At 41.1% G+C, this 22,799-nt stretch overlaps 1 long non-coding RNA gene across 3 annotated transcripts in view; it reads left to right on the forward strand.

Annotated features, from left to right (window-relative positions):
* Positions 1-22,799, forward strand: part of LOC101793527 (uncharacterized) — a 75,811-nt gene that overhangs the window by 19,668 nt on the left and 33,344 nt on the right. The window contains exons 1-5 of one of the 3 annotated variants that reach the window (XR_005261872.2): positions 8,199-9,046; positions 15,402-15,507; positions 17,393-17,517; positions 19,466-19,704; positions 20,512-22,716. This is a non-coding gene — a long non-coding RNA (uncharacterized lncRNA). Of the gene's footprint in view, positions 1-8,175; positions 9,047-15,401; positions 15,508-17,392; positions 17,518-19,465; positions 19,705-20,511; positions 22,717-22,799 lie in introns of those variants that run through there. The other 2 variants (XR_011805918.1, XR_011805919.1) reach the window with 2 other exon arrangements.

Below are 22,799 nucleotides of genomic sequence, written 5' to 3' on the forward strand. Positions count from 1 at the left end.
ATGTATATATATACAGAACAGTCTCCTAAGAGGAAACAGTTTCTTTACAAGCATAACCACATTTTAAACGTGAATAGTTCCAGAGATTTTTATTTTTGGTTGTGACCTGATGTTCAGACTACCTTAAAGAGAGTGCATTGTAAACAACTCCAATTTAGGGCAAGAGGAATACAAAGAATTTGGGATTTTTATTTAATGTTTACATTGCCAATTTAATTCAGCATTTGTTTTCACTAATCTTAGTTATAAATGGAGCTAAATTTCAGCCCCAAGCATTTTTTGCAGGGAAGATATATGGGCTTGCAGTGGAAATGCTGAACAAACACCAGCTTCCCTCAGAGAGAACGAGCTATGTAAGGGGAAGGTGGGGAACACAGGAAAGCACAACTCCCTTCCACTCATTTGGGATTTTCTCTGTCTCAGCTTTCTGTATCAGGGATAATCCCTTGGAGCGCTGCGAAAATTGGTTACTGGTGGTGAAATTTCCATGACTGCTTAGAGGGGTTACATGCGTCGGTCCTACTGACTGCAGTACAAAGTAGACATTTAAACCCCTGAAGTGCCTTTGAGAAACTGATACTGAAATGTGCACAAAGGTTACGAGTTCAATTCGAGGCTGCTTTGCAGGCACTGGGAAAGCACGGTCCTGGCTTCTGCTACCTGCAATTTTATGAGCAGTGTCCCAGGTATTCCCACTTGATTCAGCAGTCTCCCCCATGTTGTAACAAAGACCCACAGCTTCCTGACAACGACCAGCATGAGCTGAGTGTACCTTCTCTTCAGGCCTGATGCTGCATTTCCCTTCCTCAGGTTTTTGGCTGCTGAGTGTGAAACTCAGAAAGGCTTATCACACTCTGTGGGTGGCACCAAGGACTGCAAATTAAATCCCCGCCACACAGACAGGTTGAGAAAGGGAGCAGCTGACTGTAACCTTTTGAACTTTCTGAGAAAGTCAAGTATTGCCTCACAGCCCAATGTTTCTGTTTGTCCCTCCAGTAGCTGTTTATATTATTCTCTGTGGAAAAAGCAAGATGTTGGAATCTTGAGGACTTTTTATATGTGCTCCTGAGTAGCCCAGTGCACAAATAAACCGTGTAGGTGCTTTGTGATCAGAGTAATCTCTCATGATCAGTCATACATTGTTCTCTTGTCAATGGCAGCCATCTAGGACCAGCCTTGTGTCCTGGAATGAATCCAGAATAAACAAGCACCCTGATGGAAATGCTCCATAAACACCCAGAATCTGGAGACATTCTCAACTTGCAGGATGCCTTTTTTTTTTTTTTTTTTTTCCCCTGGGAAGAAAAAAACCCTGCTATATTCAATATACAGCCATTTAATTGGATGAAAGATTTAAATATAGAAAATTTCAAGAACATTAATATATGAAGAAAGTTTGGAAGTTGTTCTGATCTTAATCCCTCCTCCCTCCAGTATTTTTTTGTTTTGGAAAAAAAAATCACTTTTCCAAAATACTGAGTAGGTTATACAAAGGGCCAGATCTCTGATAACATAAATGAGAAAATATGCTTGGAGCTAATGAAGCTGCTTCTCATTTTTCTCCTTAGGTTTTATGGTCCCCTCATGTTGCTCAGAGGAATATGTGAATTTATTATTTTAGCACTGCACCCTCTGCTCCCTGATTCTCCAGAGGGATATATCTCCTCATTCCACACAGACAGGTCAGGGCATTCCTCTACACCTAATGCACATTTGTAGTAGATAAAGGTGAAAGTGGTTATCTGGCATTTGTGCTTCAGCAAACTTCATTTACATGTGGAATTATCTGTCAACGACTTTCAGTTTCAATTAAATAAAGAAAATGCATTCCAGACCAGAGCTGAACCTAACCTATTCTGGGATCCATAACTTTAATGTGATTGTGAAAGCCTTACCTTGTATGTAGGAGTCTGATAGGATTCTAAATGAGCTTGCTGTTTTTTTTTTTTTTTTTTTTTTTTTTTTTTTAAACTGATCTGCAGGCTCCTGGTGAGGATGCTACAGATCTGCCCTAGCAAATGCAATGTGGTGCTACCCCTTTTGGTCAGTAGCCAGTTAGTATGTCCAGGGCTGGCCACAGCAGTACCCAGAGTGGCATAGGACAGCAAATGGATATAGATAGCATAATTCATAAATGAATGATCCTGTGGAATATACAGAAATAGCACAGGTTCGTATCTGACAAAGGGATCTCTAACTACTCTCCAGTATTATCCCATTTATGGAAATTGCTGTTTCTCCATAAAATCAGTAGTAAGAATACTTCCTCTGAGAAAAACATTTCCATCCTCAAACTGCCCAAGGGAGGAATTAAAGAGAAAAGTATATACATCACAACAGGATATACTCCAGTGTGTTACTGCTATTTCGGTATGCAGGCCTCTATCTCCGTTCCTGCATTTCCACTTGTTGCTGTTCATTATCTTTCCCTTTGCAATGAAGCACCAGGGCATTTCTACACTCTGAAACTGAGAAGGAAGAGATACTAGTGATGAATTAGGTGAGGGTGTGGAGGAGGAATTCTCACACTTGGGGTTATGCCCTCAGCAAGCTGTGTCACAACTTCTGTGTGTTATTGTACTGCAAAGTGTCCTATTCTGATGCCCTCCTATGCCTAGGGAAACCTCCCAGAAGTCCTAGAGTTTTACCCTATTTATATATTTGATTTAATCAGACTTTAAAAAGGACTGGTTGAAACATTTGCATTCAAGTATATATTTTCACACACACAAAAAAAGCTATTCAATAGATGTGGTTTGGAAGAAGGGGGGATTACTTTGACAGAAGGAAACATGACACTTATCAACAGGCATGTTGGGAGAGTTGCAGAAACATCTCAGAGGTAAGAAGAAAAAGAAACAAGAGACTTGTTTCACACTTTCCTCTTTCTCTTCTTTCTGCACTCTGTAGAAGAAACAGGGATCTACCAAGAAAGCTGTGGTCATGTTGGGTCCCAGCCTAAGGAAACATTGCGGATCGGGTAGTTGCTGTGTCACACATGAGGGAAGTTGTAATGCCGTGGGGGGCTTTGAGGAGATCTTTAAAACAAGTATGAATAAAATGTTAGAAGGACATCTCTTTCAGGAAGTGAAAGGCATTGGCTACTTGGATCAGAAGGGTATAATAAGGAAAAATGTGACAAGGCAAAGAAGTGGTCTGTATTGTTTGCTCAGTTATCAAGGACAAAAATGAAAACAACTGAACTAGAAGTTAGTCTGAGCCTGGACTTGTCTCACATATATCCGGGATTCCATGGTGAAAACCCTTCTTGTGAGAGTCATTTAGGACAAAATCAAGATGATTTTTACATTTAGGACAAAATCAAGATGATTTGGAGGTCCTGTTTTTGGAGAGTGCCCTTGAGAGAGCAGGATCTACTCAAAAGCTTTGGCATGTGGCATGGAGGGTTGCAAGGGGTGTCCAGACTGTGCAAGATGGTCTTTTACATCTTTCACAGCTCTGTTTCCTCCAGACCTGAAAACAGTGGGGAATCTTGTAATAAGTCAGGGGTGAGTCAGATGGTGAAATGAAAATAGTATCTTTGCCTCGAGCTGTCTCTTTTGTATGATTATTAATGCTACAGGGTTATTATCTGCCAGATGTACCCAAGACTGTCCCATGTGTTTCTTTATAAAGATAACAGTGAATGGAGTCTAAGGAAAAAAGTCAATAAAGCTTCATTAATGCAGTGATGTTGACAATTATTAGGCATGCACAAAAACAGATTTAGAGATGGCATTTTTACTAAGCAAAATTCATAAGTGTTTTGCAGAACATGGAAATAATCTCCCAAATAGTTACTAATATTTATGCAATAGTGGTAATGGTTAACTATCTTAGTAGTGGTTAACTACATAACCTTGTTTGTAGTAGCCACCCACCAGAACAATATTACCTTCAATCTGTGTGTACATATCTAGCTCTTCAGCATCTGAGGACAGAGCACTGGCTGCTGGAGTCTGAGGACCTTTGTTTGTATCAGCTAAGGGACTAGCTCAGAGCATCTTGCCTTCCTGCTGAGACTTTGAGTATTGTCTGCATAGGTCGGAGACTATGAACCCAGCAGATATGAATTTATAGTCCTGAATAATGAACTCCATGAGCACCTCCACACGGTAAAGCAAATGTTAGGAGGCTGAGAGCTGGTCCATATCGAGTGCCATCAGATTCACATAGGGTCATATCCTGTTCTGTCTCTAATAATGGCATCATGATTAGGAAGGTATAGAAACTCAGCAAGGGGCAGATAATGAAAAATCTGTCCCCTGTGAGTCCTCTGATCTTAACAGAGAGCAGTCAGGTCTGGGATGTAAGCTCCTACATCCCTTTGGAAAATAATTTTCTATGGAATTGTTTCACATTCCCATGGATATTCAAAGGACCATCTCTACTTTACACCTTGCTAAGTTCAAAACTTTTATATTAGAAAACTGTCCTTCTCCTAAAGACAAGCATCTAGTACATATTCCTCTGAGCCCCAGCAGCCAGTTATCAGAGATGAAGGCCAACATTTCAGCAGCATCTGCGAGTATGACAATACCTTCCTGTCCTAAAACTTTTCTCTGCAAAGGCAAAGCAAATTTCCACGCATGAACATTATACCAATATTAATGCCGTAAAAATATTCTTGTAATAGTGTTGCGGCACTATTGTGTTTAGGAAAAAAGTATTCATCCCATTAAAAAAACATCCCACAAACAGCATACGAAGACATGAATAGAATATAATGAAACTACACATTCATTCCATGAACAGCATACAAAGTCACATCTAGATCTGTTAGTGGAGAACTGAAGAACTTGTCTGGAGACAGTGAGGTTGCTCAGAGGACACATTTTACCTCTAAATCAGAAAGTATCATGATGTTTACTGCCTCATATTGCTATATTGCTGATAAATACCTCATGGGGGCTAATCTCATTTTTTTTCTGAGCAGACATTCAGACTATTTGTGTGTGTGTGTGTGTATGTTCATTTATGTGTATAGCATAAATAAATAACATTAATTTATGTGTATAGACTATGTTTATTAGTGACAAAATATGGTGATTGTATTTTATTTACCTCTTTCCAAAAATATGACTAAATAATAATGAAAAATAACTCCATGCTTGAGGTGTTTTCCTAGTTTTTGTTTCTGCAAAGGCTGAGAGAACATAGAGGAGGAGCAGCGAGACACAAGGGAGGCTTTGGAGAGAAACTACATTTAACTCTGATTTGTGGGACTTACAGAACTGCCATAAAAGGAAAATTGTGCAAATTTCAAACATGAAGCCAAATTGATTTCAGGGGCTGTTGAGCCAACATCTGTGAAGCCCCACCAGAAAGGGCTTTAGAGTAATATTGTATATGAGGAAAATGTGAAGTTTATTCTTCTAAAGAGAAAAACTTGAAAAGATCCTAACATTACACCATTACGCCTTGTTACTTTGGAGCCATAATTCATCTGTTACAAAAGTTAAAATCAAAAGGCTGTTTATAGACAAATGTGCTGTACAGCATGGATGTGTACAACCATGGCTGCTGTTGCATGAGACCTGTCCTTTGCCAGCACCTTCTGGGCCAGCAGCACCTGTGTAGCGTATGCCGGAGCTGTGGTCAAGAGGATGGAGCTGGTGCTTCCCATCAGCCTTCTCCTGCTGTGGTCCTCAGCAGCAGCCACATCCTGATCTTGTTGGCATGCCCTCCCTCCCAAGCTCACTTGCTGACAGGTCACCCTAAATCCCAGCGAGGTCAGTCCATCCATCAGTGCCTTTCCGAGTGTGAAGGTGCTGTGTTGTGAGCCGAAGACTGAGGAAAACATTCAGCTGATAACCTTTGCTGTGAACAGATGCTTGGTTTGTCATCATACTGTGTGTGCCCTGATGAAAGCCTAGAATTTAGAGCTGTGTATTAGAATCAGTGAGACACCACAGAGCTTGGCAAATGGCAGGTATGGTAGAAAAAAACTGGTACCATGTTTTGTCAAAAAGCTAACAGATGCAAAGCATTTTGACCAGTACTACTGAGAGAAAATGTATCTGTATTCCTACTGTGGTCTTGAAGACACTTACGTGGAGTTAAGTACAGAACCAGATTCCTGCTTTATATGAAGTGAATTGGTAAATCCCAGTACAAATCCTTGTACACAGATCTTTTGGACTTTCTTGACTTTAAAGAACACATGCAACCCATTTAAGGTTCACAGAACTTTCCCGAAAGGTTGTAAACAAAATATAGCTGCAAAAAATTACTGTAAAGTCAAACCTGTTGAATTGCCCACATGCTTGCCTCAGGCCCTGTAGTTTGCTTCACTTATTCATGCTTTTGAATAAAAACTGCTGCTTGCAAAAAGTGTTATTATTAACCCTATTTCTCCCTGGTGTGATGTCTTCAATAACAAGTAACTTCTTAGCATATGACTGGAACAAATGTACATAAGCTTTATCCATAAACTTTCAATGTCTTTTTATTTTTTTTTAATGAAGTTTTCATTAAAATAGATAACAAAAGAAACCATCACCAGTGGAATAAGCAGGCTCTTCATCTAGTGCCAACAGAATTATTGCCAGGTCTTTTTATTGAAAAAGAATGAGATTCTTTGTGGAAATCCAAACAAGGTTGCTTCTTAGATGTAGGCTGGCAAGTGGCAAATTAAAGAGTTCAAACCAAAACCCATTTGTATGACAACGAAGCTTGGAAGGGTTCTGCATCTTCTTTTCCTCCCATTTCAGCTTTGTTATAATTTTCTCTTAGATACTCCAACTTAAATTCAATATGATTAGTGCTTTTCTAAATCATCCAGAATAAACAAAACAAGTCTTTTTTTTTTTTTTTTTTTTTTTTTTTTTTTTTTTTGTACTGCGAAAACATACATGTACTTATTCTATTAAAAATGCCATCCTCATGCTTTAGGCATTTTTAGGCTCTGATATCAAGAAGAGTTTTTTATAAACCCTTCTCAAAAATCACCGTAGTTTAGCTTCTTATGCAGTGTGGGTTATACCCAGGCCCAGTACAGATTCAGCTGCCACAATTTAATAAATAAAACAGTACTGTCTGAAAATAAATGTGGTGGATATCTGCAGTCCTTCCAAATATATATATCATTTTAGATGAAGGTCAATCAAAATGCATAAAAGTACTCACTGTACAGTAATGCACTGAAGATTACAGGCGAAGTTTACTGCTTCACCTTGCATAACTGTAAACTGCAGGCTTGGATGTGAGTGCAGGCATTAAGATCTGGACATGAAACATTTGTGGACAGACACCAACTGAAAAAGTAGGAAAGTTAATGTAAATGTCTTGAATAGTGATATGAATCCTGATCCTGCCTCAAGAACAAAATTCTTAGTGGATTGCACATTGGATGGGATCTTCCTCCTTCTGGGTTACTGCAGGATTCAGCATACCCAGAGCACTAGAGGCCAAAGGTTTTCTGTATAGATGGAGGAAATGCAATGCAATGCAAAGATGGGTGAAAAGTCTAACCAGATGAATACCACAGAAATTAGTGGATACTGAAGAGGTCAAAGATCAGTGGCTGTTTTGCTGTGCAGCAGCGCAGGTGTGCAGCCCAGCAGAGAGTAAAAACAGCAATTTTATTCTGGTAAGTACTGTTTCTTGCTGGGTTAATCAAACTTGTTAAGATGCCAGGAGCAATGGAGGGTTGTTCTGGTTTTACAGCTATATAAAAAGAGTATAATCAGTTAAAGCTGCCACTGTGCATACATTCTAATCAGGATGATTCCCTTCAACTCTTTATCAATGAATGGCATTATTCAACACGTGTAATCCTTCCGAGATTAAGAATCATTAGATAATAAGCTATGCCTTGGTGGATCTGCAACATCTGCAGTTTCCTGGTCACAGAAATGAATTTGTCACAGAGAGTAAAGAGAGGAAACAGGCAACCCGTCCCCAGCTGAAAACCTTACGAACAGAGGGACCTCAGGGAGGAGGCCAACTCTGCACACTGTTTTATCCCTTGCACAGGGAAAGGGTAGATGCTTAAAAATAATCTGCCGAGATCCTGGGTTTTAAAAGACAGCCCCCCCTCAAAAATATAAACAAACAAAAACAACAAAAAACCCACAAACATAACACACTGCAATACTTGTGGGTTTTCAAAGCGGAAAGGAAGGCACCTTGAGAGCAGCGAGGGCAGCTCACCCCTGCGAGCAGCTCGCCCCGCGCTCACCCGCCGCGTCTATCTCGTCACAACGGGTTTAATTGTGCATTGACACCAGCAGGCAGCGAGACGACAGGCGGCCCCAAGGAAGAGATTTATCCCCTCGTGCAGGGCAGTTTGATAAGAGACGTCGGCTCTGCGCGGCCGCACAATGGCTTTTTTATTTGTTTGCTTAATACTGGGCTGTTTCAGAAGCGTGCGCAGCTGAACCGGCAGGAGATGCAAACAGAGCGCGCTCGTTTGGGAATTACGGGGGTGGCGATGAACAGGAAAAACAGCCCCTGTCTTCTTCACAGGGAAGTCAGCTGATAAACTGATCTGAAGGCAACGTATCTTCCTTCCTGTAAAACGCAATAACAGGCAGATCTTGTGACCTCGGTGGCCCTCTGCCGCGTTGATTCCTGGCTGGGGAGGGGAAGGGGGAAGCTTTCCTTGGCAAGCGTCGCGTGGGCCCTGCATGAATCACGCGGCCACGCCGACAGCGCCAGCCAACAAAGCCGGTGCAGTGGGCCGCGCCGCCCTCGGAGCAGGCCCCTGCGCGGGGAGATAAGCTGCAGCAGCCCTTTCATCACACATCCGCTGTGGCCTTCCCGTTGCAGCCGCCGGCTGGGCCCGGAGGACAGGACGGGCAGAAAGGGAGAGCCAGGGGCTGTGGTGTCCTCTCCTGGGCAGGGCTTTCCCCGCGGCTCTGGGTGGAGGGCACGGAGCAGCACGCCGTTTGTGCCATCCCGCTGTGCGTGCTGCTTTTGCCCCAGCCGATCCCCTCCCTCCCCGCCTTGGCAGCGTGCGGCAGAGTAAACATCATAAAGAACATGAAAAGGAGTTTTCCTGAGTTTTCCCTCAAGTTCCCCGGCAACGGAAAGCTTTTGCAGGGTGAGGTTGTTTTTTTTTTTTTTTTTTTCCCTTTGAGAAAACATTCCTCCCGCCCTTCTTCCTCCTCAAATAAAGCTGGCGAAATGTCAAGCGTTGTGCTTGAGGGCATTGCTCAGGGGTCCCACCAGGAAGCTCTGGCTGCAAGAGTTAATGCCTCAGTTCACTCGCCTGCTTTCCATCACACCCTGCCTGCAGCCCTTTTCCTCCCCTTGAATTAACTTTGCTTTCTCTTACCCAGGTCTTTAAGGCTGACCCCTGCCACACAGGACTGGTGGCAGTGAGCAGGCATCAGGCCAGGCTTTCCTCCTCCATTGCACCTCAGAGAGCCCTTTGTATACATTCTATGTGAGTGTAAAACATGGCCATCTTGGATTTACTAGTATTTTACACTGTTACTTCTAAAAAACCTCATGCATCCTCTAAAATATTTGAGCAGGCTTCCACCTAATCCTCTCAGCATTTACTGCTGTTAAAATTTGTGCTGGTGGAGAACCAAGAGCCTAGGGCAGGGCCCAGCCTTATGAGGTGCTTCATGGAAAATGACAGTCCTGACTCAGGCTTCTGCCAGCCAAAAAGCAACAGGAGTGACAAACAAGTCAGGACGGGGTGCAAGTAGGATGCACACCCTCAGTATGGCATGCAGATGTAGAATCATAGAATCATAGAATATCCTGAGTTGGAAGGGACCCTTAAGGATCATCAAGTCCAACTCTTGACACCGCACAGGTCTACCCAAAAGTTCAGACCATGTGACTAAGTGCACAGTCCAATCTCTTCTTAAATTCAGACAGGCTCGGTGCAGTGACCACTTCCCTGGGGAGCCTGTTCCAGTGTGCAACCACCCTCTCTGTGAAGAACCCCCTCCTGATGTCAAGCCTAAATTTCCCCTGCCTCAGCTTAACCCCGTTCCCGCGGGTCCTGTCACTGGTGTTAATGGAGAAAAGGTCTCCTGCCTCTCGACACCCCCTTACGAGGAAGTTGTAGACTGCGATGAGGTCTCCCCTCAGCCTCCTCTTCTCCAGGCTGAACAGGCCCAGTGCCCTCAGCCGTTCCTCGTACGTCTTCCCCTCCAGGCCTTTCACCATCTTCGTAGCCCCCCGTATCTTAGTCTCTCTGAGGCTTCACCATATATTATTCTTCTGGTTATGACGGGGAAACTGAGACAGAGCACTGAAGTGTCTGAGTTATTTTCCAATGAAAGAATGTGTCTGAGGTGTTGGGATAAGAATCCAGAAGAGATCCTGAGGTCTGTAATAAGACCATGGTCAAGGATTTCCAAACCCAGATCTTCAAATCTCAGTAAGACTATCCATGGCTTGGCACAGAGGTGAGAGCAATGGTATTGGTTGCCACCACCAGTAGAGATATTTGGCACTCAAGGGTTGTGGACTGTAAATTAAATTGTGTATTAAATAGGAAGGACAAAATATTTGATCATAACCAACTAGTGATATGTCCTCCTCAGGTGTCCAGTTGGAGAGGTTTAAAGTGTTTACCCTGCAATAGAGGTGAGCACACAAAATGCAAGTAGCATCCCTCTACCATCCATTCTGAGTCATGGTGCCCATCATTGGTATTCAGTACTGAGAAGCATTGCCACAAGTCAGATACAGCAACTTGTGAGGGCAAAATTCATCTGAGGTATCGGATGCAAGTCACATTTTCTGACCAGCCAGTGGTCAGTGGTCAACCTGCATGTGTTCTTCGTAACTAGGAAACTTGGAAATGATCCCAGATCTAGGTTATAACTTTAAATGGAGAAAAGAATATGTTGCAAATTGTCTATTGGGCAGCACATTCACTGAGCAGTGGAAGTTCAGGTTCAAAATCCTGTATCCTAAAATGGGCTCAATTAAAAGAAAAAAAAAAAAAAAAGATGGATGTTTTCCCATTATGGGAATTTTGCCACTCTCCCCCTTCTTCTTGTCTATCTGGAAGGGTGAAAGATTCCCATGTAGTCTCTCCAGGGCATTTCTCAGGAGAAAGCCATCCTCTCCTCCTTCTGTGATGCAGTTTAACTAATGCAAACACAGCACTAGCATGTCTGACCCCAGTAAATCTTTGCTCAGTTCAAGGCTTATTTTGGCAGAACTCAGTGTGGATCTGTTACGTGGACTCTGAAAATCACCCAATTCATCTGGTGTGGGTCAAATTAATGGCAGGGGACATGCTAACAGCTAAACTGTCATGGACTGCCTGATCCTATACCATGGCTTCTCATTGCCTAAATGAACACGTCACAGCTATAGAAAAAGATGCTGCAGAAAGTCACCCATACTTTGGTCAAAGAGAAAATTAACTTTCTAACACAAGATATTCTATAGTGTGAATTTACCTTGGCTCTGAAAACATCCACATTGTTTCATCTTTGAACATATAGCAAATTTCTCCTGAGATTACATTTCCTTACAGGGTGAGGAAGAGGGTAGGCAAGTGATGACTCATTAAGTTTATGCTGAATGCATTTCTAGTTTGAAACAATAGTACACAAAAGGTAAAAATGCCTAAGAAGAAGAAAGGGCTTTTTAATAGTATTAAAAAAAAAAAAAAAAAAAAAAAAAAGAGGGAGAAGGGAGGAAGTCTTTTCCCTGCCCTCTTATTACTGCATAGTTGGGAAGGTTGAAGCCTGAATCTTTAACCCCCATAAAATTTCCATGTGAAAGAAATGAATTCATTTAAGACAGCTCCATCTTCCTACATGTTTCTTCAGCTGTAATAAAATTACTAACATATCCCAGTGATCTGCCTTAGGTTCCCTCACATCAAGTATTTTGTACTTTAGAGCCAAAAGAGAACAAGACTGCATATTTATATCAGACAGTTGTAAGGGCTACTATTTTAATTCCCGTTCCTGTGCTCTGACCACAGAGGGATGATCATGCACATGTGTTGAGGGAGAAGCCTAAGTGTATCAGTGGGCAATTTCTGTAAAGTGTGTCATTTCTCAGGACAGTTTGTACATACATGGGTGAAAGAAAACTTTGTCTTTACCTAGTGGCTCCCATTTACTTGCCCCAGTCAGGTAAATGGGAATGTTGTGTAAAATAACATGAAATAATATATGAAATAACACGAAAGGTAGTGTTTCTTCATGGTACATAGATCCATAGCTGGACAAGAGTTTTTAGGACAGAACCTCAGTTTATACAATACTACATGATAATATATGGTAGACAAAACAGGAGCTTTGCATTGGGAATGGGCTGACATGTATGGACTGAGTGATGTGTAAAAGTGCATGCCATTTCAGCATACCCAACATTCTCAGCTGTAAATTATGCACCTCCTTTTCCTGAACTTTTATTCAGAATGCATTTGCTCTGTGAGAGGCAGTGCCTTTTGGTGTTTATTTTTCAGGATCCAGCTCTAGGGGTCTACCTTGGATTCACAGCCCTGAGATAGCAGTTTGGTATAACAGCTCTCCTGCCTCAGGAGAGGGGAGTACAGGTGTGGACCTTATTTATTTGTTTCACCTCCCCCAAAAGGGAGTGAATTGCTGCTCAAGCAATTATATCATGTTGCATGCTTGTGGCCATGCTTCTCTTCCCAACACGTACCCTCTCTCTTGACTGTGGATCATTAGACACTCCAGACATCCTATACAGCCTCTGTACCGTAACACTCATGAGGTCTCTCATCAAGCAAACAAGCAAATTATCCATGACAGTCTTGGCCAAACTCCTGATAAAGGTTCTGAAACAGTGATACACGCACTTTTTATTCCTTGTAAAATCAGTCAGACTTACATTTTAAACAGGTATGTGGCTGAAAGGAGAGATTTTCCTAGACTGGAAGGGTCCTGGGAAGAGGAGCTGTGGAGGGTCTCTTGGCTTTTATTTATTTATTTATTTAATTTATTATTATTATTATTTTTATTACTGAAAGACAGGGAGTTTCATGGAATCCTGTGATAAATCATCAAATGCATAGAAATATTTTTAAATAGCCTGTAAACAACTGGCAATCTCCTCACCCTCCTGGCTGTACTTAGCATCCTATATTCTCCCTTTCTGATTTTGCTAAGATGACAAGCCATTGCTAGAATGTGTTAAAATCAGTTACAAGAATACATGAGGTGACTGATGTAATTGAGCATGATGCTTTGGCCTGGGAAATTCAAAACAAACAAACAAACAACAACAACACAGTTTGCTGAAAAGCATGGCTAACAGGGCCACAGATTAGAAAGCAGCTGCTAAACCTACAAAGACAGTTCCATTAAAACCTCTCTAATTTGCACAGCATTAACTGGCACTCTGTATAAGTTACGCATCGTGCTCTCCACAAAGTCCTGAAAGGTTCCCCTGGTTTCCCAGCATTGCAAACAGGGTTTCCTTGGTACAGTTTCTTGTACTTTAAGTGCTTTACAGAATTAATATCGTTTTGCACATAAGTGATCAAAATGTGTTCTGTGATTCATTACCTTTTCCTGTGTTGCTCTTTTATGTCTCACTTTGCAAAAATATGCAGTTTGCCAGGGTTTTCCCACTCATTGGTACAAATTAAATGAAGCTTGGCTGTAGACATTCATTGATTTTAAGTCAGAACTGCCAACACAAGACATTTAAATATATTGAGCCAGGCCCACATTTTGTGCGAGTGACTGAAAAATAACCTTCCTCTCCACCCCCCCCCCCCCCCCCCCCCCCTTCTTTTTATGTGCCTTTTGGATTTGGAAACCTCACCCAGCACTCGGGTCACATTTTCAAGCTTCTTTTCACAACAATGTGATGCTTTTGCAAAAAAAAAAAAGGGGGGGGGGGGGGGGGGGAGAAGAGAGAGACAAATGTCACTCCAAGACGTATTGGCAGGAATGCTGGGTATAAGACAAGAGAGGTAATTATTCTGCTCTACTTGGCACTGGTACAGCCTCGGCTGAAGTAGTGTGTCCAGTTTTGGGTGCTGCATTTTAAGATAACTGCAGACAAGCTGAAAAGAGAGCTAGTGAGCTGCATCAAGATGATAAGAAGTTTAGAAAACATGAACCTCTGAGAAAGGTTAAGAGAACTAGGACTGTTTAGTCTAGGAAGCAGAGACAGAAAGAAGATGATAACACTTCTGCAAATACATAAAAATTGTTTTAAAGAAGGCAGAAATCAATTTTCCCTTCTCTGCAGAGGGCAGGACATGAAGTAATTGGCTAATTCACCTCTTAGATTTAGATTAAGTCTTAGCAAAAAATCTGATTACAAACACAGTGTAGCATTGGAACAGGCTTTTCAGAAACAAGATCTCCTTTACAGGAGGTTTTTAAGCACAGATGAGGCAAACATCTGGCATGCATCATGCAGGCTGTGTGCAGCCCTACTCCCTTGCCCTGTGGGAATAACCTGCCAATGTGTCTTCCAGTTCCCCATTTCTGGAATTCTGTGGTTCTAAGAGTGAAGGCAAGGAGTAGACATTTAACAAGAAACAGAATAAAGTAAGTTGAGCCTGTAACACAGCTCTTTGCCTCCAGGCCTTGACTTTGCATGTAAAACATTTGGTACTGTGAGAATCATGGCAAAATATCACAAATCTGTAATATTCTGGAAAGCATGTGGTGACCCTTTGCTTGGACCTCATACATAGCACAGGCTACAGAATGTTCCTCCTTGGGCGTCTCATTGAACCCCATAATTTCTGATTGATCTAAACACATATATTATACAGATGTCCAATTTAGTTCTAAAAAGTCTTTGTTTCTTTCTCTAGCAAAAAAAAAGATTCCACTACATTGCTTTCTGTGCTGCTCCAAAGGCTAATTATGTTCATTGCCAGAACTCTACAGCTTATTCATTGCCAGAAACCTACAGTTTACTCCTATGTATCCAGCTTCATCTGGCCCCTACTCAACCTCATTAAAGTTGCTTCTGCCAGCAGATGTTATTTGTATTTATAGACTTAGAGATGGTCGGGTTACCACCACATGGCCTTCTGATCAATAAGCTGAACAAAACTCTTGCAGCTCATCACAGTAAAACATTTTCAGTTTCTATAAAGACTCCTATATTTCATATCTACCACCAGCATTGGATAAACACAGATGCATAAAGCCATGCAACAAGCAATATAGGCCAGTGTGCGGCCTATTACCATACGAAGAGGCCACTTACACCTGCACATACTGTGAGCATGAAATGGAGTGCATAAGCAAAATATGCAATATAGATAATTTTTACTGTCATGCTCCCTACCACATAAATGGTCTCTCTCTCCTTCTCTTTGTTTCAGACATGCATGCATATCTATCCATTTGTTCTGGTTACAAGTAATGGTATGAATTAGAGTTTTCCCCTAGTATTATGTATCAAACCAACTCAAACACAAATGTGAATGTTTGCTTACACCCATAATTAAGTGGTCCATTTTCCAGACTTGCTGACTGTTCTTTGCTCCTGTGGAGGGATCAAGAGCTGTGGATACTTAGGATTGCTGGAAGTCAGACTGACCAACTAAACTTCTCAGCACTGATTAGAGAGGTAAATATGAAACAGAATATACTGAAGTTCTCTGTGTATGTACTATCTTTCAGGAAAATACAGCAGTGCTAACCAGTCTGTTTCACTCAGAAGCTATGTTTCTCTTGTAGATTCAATATCCAACCTAAAAGCTTTCCTTCATGTCCTTGTCAACAAATCTTAGCCCAGAAGAACCCCTTTAATAAGGATCATGAGGCACTTTAGTCTTTGCTGATTAAGACCCTGGACAGAAGGTGAGGTTACTAACTAGGGCTAATGCTGAGAGTAATTTTCCTGCTGACATTTGTCAACTGTCTAGGAAATGAAATAAGACCACCATGGCATCTTAGAGGGTCTGGTAAGATGCTATTAGACAATTGTGCCTTTCAATATCTAGGATTGGCTCTTGCCAGATTTGAGCTAATTATCTGGAGACAGAGTTGGGCAAACACTTTGTTTGGAAAGTGTTTTGTCAGGTTGTTTTTTTTCTTTTTTTTTTGAGTGTGGTCCTCAGTTCCTCAGCTAAATTGAGCAGTTCTTGAACTGCAAGTTATTTGCAAACATGTTAAATAAAATTAGATATTTTGTTGGACCTACTAATAAGATTGCAAGTTTCTTCTGCAACTGGGGCACAACAACCTCATGAAACACTACAGGCTGGGGGAAGAGTGGCTGGAAAGCTGCCCAGCAGAAAGAGACCTGGGGGTATTGGTCGACAGCCAGCTGATTGTGAGCCAGCAGTGTGCTCAGGTGGCCAAGAAAGCCAACAGCATCCTGGCTTGGATCAGAAATAGTGTGGCCAGCAGCACTGGAGAAGTGATTGTCCCCCTGTACTTGGTTCTTGAATGCTGTGCTCAGTTTTGGGCCCCTTGCTACAAGAAGGGCATTGAGGCAATGGAGCATGTCCAAAGAAGGCCAATGAAGCTGATGAAGGGTCTAGAAAACAAGTCTTATGAGGAGCAGCTGAGTGAGATGGGGTGGTTTAGCCTGGAGAAATGGAGGCTCAAGGGAGAACTTATCATCCTCTTCAATTATCTTAAAGGAGGGTATAGTGAGGTAGGGATTGGTCTCTTTTCCCAAGCACGAACTGATAAGAGAAGAGGAAATGGCCTTAAATTACACTAGGAGAGGTTTAGGCTGGTTATTAAGAAATAATTCTTCACTGCAAGGGCCGTGACATATTGGAACAGGAGGCTCAGGGAAGTAGTTAAGGGAAGTAGTTGAGACTATCTCCCTGGAGGTCTTCAAAAACAGGTAGATGTGGTACTTAGTGACATGTTTTAAAGTTAGATGTTGCAGTGCTAGGGTAAAGGTTGGACCAGGTGGTCTTAGAAGTCTTTTCCAATCTAAATAATTCTATGATTCTATGATTCTTGTTGTTGAAAAAATATAACTTCAAAATCATACACTGCTGGTACAAACACATAGGAGAGTGTGCTCGGTGTTTTTTTTTTTTTTTTTTTTTTTCTCTCCAGATCTCTGTAGATCTAGCCTAAGCATCCTTTGTTCCAGGGAATGTTTCCTGGAGTCAATGAATTCATTCAAACATTTGCAGGAAGTTAAAGGAATGAGAATTCACTTCAGAAATGTTAAGAAATGCGCCTGAGAGCTATTAAAACCAATGGGAACCTTTTCATCTACAGATACAAGTTATTTCCAAAACTTCTACAAAACACCTGAAATCCTTCTGCTGAGCTTCGACTCACTTTCACAAAACAAAGTGCTAAACCGTTGACTTCACCCTCAGCACTAGGTCCAAGTATTGGGTATCAGTCATTAAGTGCTGGTTACACAGAAAATTGGGGCATGTCTCAAATTGTCAAGTCTGCTTGTGCAAACTCAATATTTATATTAATTGAGGTGAGAAGTGATTCACAGTCAGACAACTGCTGTTTCCTTTGTTCAGATCTGATTGGCAGAGCTGGATTATGCTGTGCAGTAACTGTCAAGACAAGACAGGACAAGTATCAGCCCTTCAACTTTAAACTGTTTGTTGAGATCTTTCATGGCATAAACCTGTTTCACGCTGGTGTAAGTGACTTTTTTTTTTTTTAATTAAATAGTAACATTAAATGAGTGTGAAATGTTTTATTTAAAAAAACAAAAATGTTACCAACTACTTTAACAATGCTACTAGACATATGCCTTTCCTAGATCCACATTTCCCTAAAGTTATGCTGCTTGAAACCACAGACTGAGATTGGCTTCATTTCTCTATAATATATTGTCTGCAACTACCATGTACAAAAGACAAGGATTTTCAGGTGAAATCAGTAACACATGCAGGTCTGGATTATGCACTTGCACCATATATTGTTGGCAGAAACAATAAACACCTATATCAAGGCTAGTCAAGTATGAGTCACAAAGCAGAAAGACTGGTAATAACTTACAGCGTGTTCTTAGAAATTACTATAAAAGGATAGGGATGACATGAGGAAAAATTGAGCCTGAAGCCTTTTCTCTATTTAATCTCATCTGAATGAGCCTGGAATCAATGGAATTCAGTCCAAAGGACATGGTGTGCCTTATCAGGTGGTGATTACACCTTGGTGCTCTGCATATTGCTTGTACCTTTTGAACAAGTATGCCAAGAAACTTCAAGTTGCAGTATACCTAACAATCTCTTCCTTCATGATAAGCATTCATAAGACAGCTCCGAAGACAGCCACTAACTCCTAAAGACTCACAGAGCTTACCTGTTGCTTACCATTGCTTACCTGTTTTTCAGAAATTATTCATATAATAAGTGTTTTAAAAGTGAAAGTGAACCCCAAAGTATGTAAGATAAGGGGCATGTCCAAGAAGTCAGTGTTTTTTCAACTGTCTAGTCCTGTCCCACTCTATTTTTTTTCCCTTTTCTTTTCCATGAGTAGCAAGGCTGACATCATATCTAGGCTGGGGCCTCCACAAAAGACTTCAGAACTTCAGAGATTTCAGAAAACAGAGAGGAGAGGGGCTTACAATAAAAGACCACAAGCAAGGAACATAATTTGTCAAAGGAAGAAAAAAGACAAGTCTGAGAGTACTGGTAATAGCCTAGATATCTCACTCAACCACAGGTTAGGTGTCTGTCCACTCAACAGGCTTAGTTTTAATTTTACTCTTCTGTTTCACATTTCAGATGGTAGAAGGATGACGCCGGGTGTTGTTCTATCTAAGCTGGTTAGTTCATCCTCTGCCTAAAACCACAGTCTTCATGTTTCTCAAAGGTTTCTAGTGTTTCTAGTTTCTGCTTTACATCATATGGTTTTCTGCATCTGATGAAGTTTTAAGAAAACTCTTGAAACTTAATTCAAGAGGAGAAAGCTCTTAGGCTCATACAATGTGGCACCTAGTAAGAAGTGACTTAAGTCATTGGGAAAATAAACTGAAACAGAAGCAACTATTGAGGGAAGCAAATCATGATTCATGGTTGCTCTCCTAGATGTCACTGGAAATGACACTAAAACTAACCAAAAAACTCCAACAAATTCCTGGCTCCCTCAATTAGAACAAAAATAACAGTTCCAAATTACTGAAAAGTTGTTTTACTCTGAAAGCACTATTTAAAAACATTTGCAAAATGAATGGCTGTTGCTAGAGGGATCACCTGAAGCAAAAACATGGATCCTGTAATCCACCACTAGCTCTGTTTACAGGCATATAGAGGGTGGGGTTGGTCCAGCAGATGGAAAAAAAAAAAACTTGTTTGTTTGTGTTTCTAAGGGAACCTCCACTCATGTGTGTCATCACGTACTCTTGCACAGGGGCTTTAAGAATTTGTGCCTTGAGGCTAAAGGATGAATATTGTTGTTTTAAGTTGTAGATAGGAGAGGGATGATGTAGTTAAGTGCATAATGGTCAGTGCATGCAATATTCCTTTGCTTTATTTCCTAGTACTCTTAATACCAGGTGAGAGCTCTTGGGATATTTTTATGTGTTATTTCTGAGATGCTGTATTAATAATGTTTGTTTTCTGATTTTCTTTTCCTTTAAGGTGAGGAGAAAGACAGATGCAAACTTGAAAAGAAAATTGCAAGCTCACCTGGAAACTAATTGCTTTTAGAGTGTTTGTCCTCTGATAAAGAAGTCTTTACAGGTTCTCTCATATTTTGAACAGAAAGACAGGCCTATTCAGCAGAGAATCAGAGAAGATCAACATACCCAGGAACTTGCAAAACAAGCCAAACGTTCAAGCACCCTGTGTTCCCAAAGCACACATCAGCTTCCATGCTTGTAAGTCAAGTAATCTTCTTGCTTCTCCTACTTCGGGTAATTAATCATTTCTGCTTTTGTGAAGTCTCAGTCTTTATCAAAGCAACATATCCCATATGTTACTCTGATTGATCTTCCTAATACACTTAGCTGTCTTCAACTGCTTGGTTGTTGTTGTCCAGCTCCACAGACTTACTGTAACACAATAGTCTGAGCTCCTGCAAGCCAAGGCAATTTATTTATTTATGTATTTAAAAAAATGCTTTCCTTTTGTACTAGAAGATTCCCATTCACTTCTAGTTAACGTGCTAGGAGCAAAGGCTGAATGAATGTGCAATAAGGACTGCAGGCATTGATTAGTACAAAGCAAAAAACAAAGACTAGTGGTCATTTACAAGAGGTTAAACATGCATGTTGCACTCAGAAAGACTACTTTCAATTTATATTTCTCTAATAAATTGCTTTTGCAAGTGGAGAAAATCACAAAATTAAGGTTGGGCTCTGTTGTTGCTGGTGCCATACTGCATGGCAAGCAAAGCTTTAGAAAAGGTTTATGAAGGGCTCTAGATTCCTGGCACAATGCAATGCATGTAAAGGTTGTGGCTGGCTTCCTTCTGATTCTGACAAGCCCTGAGTGTGCAGACCTTTCCTCCCCAGGTTCCAGGGGCTCTCTCCTCAGTGCTAAACAGACATGCACAGGGTGGGGTGGGCATTGCAGATGTCCCAGCATCGTTGTTCCAACTTTATTTGAAGTACCCTCTGCATTGCCATGGAGCTGTAAAAATGATTGCAGATGACTCAGAGACGTTTTCATGTTCTTTCTATAAGGTGAAATGCTGTTGACTTCCAGAAGACCCTTTACCTGCTCTGCTCTTTGGAAGAAAAAGAATAATGCTTTTTTTGTTCCCTGTGAAATTTTTCAGGGACGAAGGGAGCTGTTGAAGGCAACGTGGCACTCATGTAGCTTTTTGTCTCTGCTAATGTCAACTATGTATTCACTATAATCAGCCAGTGTGAAGGTCTCTCTGATGTGTATCAGAGAGACAGCTTACTCCACACCGCTCTGTCCCACTGGCTTCCAAATGACTTTCCTAGTAATCGTATTTGAAAGGACAATCATTTTTGCCTTGGATTAGTCTAAAAGCCTTTCCCTCATTAACCCATTTTTCCTCCCATGCCTGAGGCAGCCTAAGATGAAAAGGTACTGGATGTTTTCAATTATTTGTTTACTCAGTACTTTATATACCACCTTCCATGAAAGGATGGGGACGTCCCCAGCCCTGATACATTCAGCCCTTTGGTCCCCTTCCTCCCTTCATCTGGCAGTTATGAGCACTGTTGATTTTAAGGTAACCTGCTGTGTTGCAGCTCTGCCTGCATTGCATCAGATGTGCAAGTGATTTTAAATGAAAATGAGCAAATCACTGCAGAGCCTCCCCAAGTGTGTGTAGAGGGAGTTGTATAACTGATTTAAAGAAGAAAAATAAAAAAGAGAGAGAGAGAGAGAGATGGACTGCTGGCAAGAAGGGAAAAAATAAACCCAGGGCAAGGAGGAAGTGCTCAGAAGGCCGGAGAAAATAGTGCTTTAGTCATTGTGCATGAAGGGCTTTTAGGAAAAAAATCAGCAGAAAACCAGAACTTGGGAGCAGAGTGGCAGTGGTTTCATGCCATACACCAGGACTCATGCTAACAGAGAGCGTCACTATTAAGAAAGGAGGAGGGTAATGGGGGAACAATGAGGCCATACCTGGAGAAAAAATGGATAAACTGGAAAAAAAACAAAGGCAGTGAAGAGGAAGAGCCACAGAGAAATGGGGAAAAAGAAGTAAAATTAAATAGGAATAATGTGAAAAGGAAGAGAAAGGAAAAGAAATTAAAAGGAGAATTTTTAAAGTGATGGATTTTACTTCAGATTTAATTTCTTCAACATGTATTACAAAGTTGGATTCCACACTGAAGTTTAACACAGGACTGCTGCTTTGAACTGCCATCCTTGGGAAAGATAACCTAAAATATGTAGATGAGATTCTCTGTCTTGTCCACTAACAAGCATAAACATCAGTCTTGGATCAAAGCAAACCAGTAAATGACTCAAAGTTTGGACTGTTGGGCTTGGTTTGCTCCCAGCAAAGGGAACATGGCTGATACAGAAAATATTTCCTCCTGGAGTGACTCCATGGAAAGACTAAGTGCCAGGCACATACCAGGAACACGGGATAGTGCAAGGGTTGCAATGTGCATTCTCAGTGTAGTCCTGAACAGTAGTCTCTGGATAAGTGCAAGTCCTGAGTCATGCTGTGAGCACTGTTTGAATAATTGACCAAACAGCCTGAAAACGGATACCCTTTCCTTCAGCAGAAGGGATATTTTTCTTAATTTAAATATATATACAATATATATGAAAACAAATTAATATGCTATTGTAAATATAAGTGTAAAGATGTACAGATGTTTGAGTGAATTGTGAGGTTTCCTCTTGTGCACCATGTTAATTGGAAGTTATGTGGGTTTTTTGGAAAACCAAGTTCAGCAAAATGCAGCCACATGTTAACGCAGACCATCTTTGGACAAGACCATGGGCTATATTCATCCCTTATGACCAACCTTTAGCGGGTCATCATGGAATGGATCAACACTGTGGTGAGGTCTAATGAGACATGCAGAAAGGAAGGGCAATGTGGGGTGTACTGGTATTCCTATGGGAAGTCTACAACCTTTGTCAGTCCTGGTTTTGTACTGGGGCTGTGTAGTTCAGAGATGAAAGCAACATCTGTTGCTCATGAAAGACTTAGGTTGTGGCATTAGTCACAACAAACTAAGAAGTCTTGCACTGATTTTTGGCACAAATGCACTTTAAGGGAGTAGGGTATGTTTTATTGCTTTTCTAAATGTGAAACAAAGCTTTGTGGCTGTGTTCCCTTTAAAAGAAAATCACCTTGCCATTGAAAGAAAATGTAGTCACATTACCATAGCTGTATTGATAATGTTTCCCGATTTAAGTGTTCCTGTACATTAAACTCTTAAGCAAATTTACTGTTTATCCTGATATTGTTTTTATTTATTTATTTATTTTCAGATGAAGTGAAATCAATACAAAAATGTGATATTTTTAGATT

Source organism: Anas platyrhynchos, chromosome Z, assembly GCF_047663525.1.
Source record: "Anas platyrhynchos isolate ZD024472 breed Pekin duck chromosome Z, IASCAAS_PekinDuck_T2T, whole genome shotgun sequence".
Taxonomy (NCBI): Eukaryota; Metazoa; Chordata; class Aves; order Anseriformes; family Anatidae; genus Anas; species Anas platyrhynchos.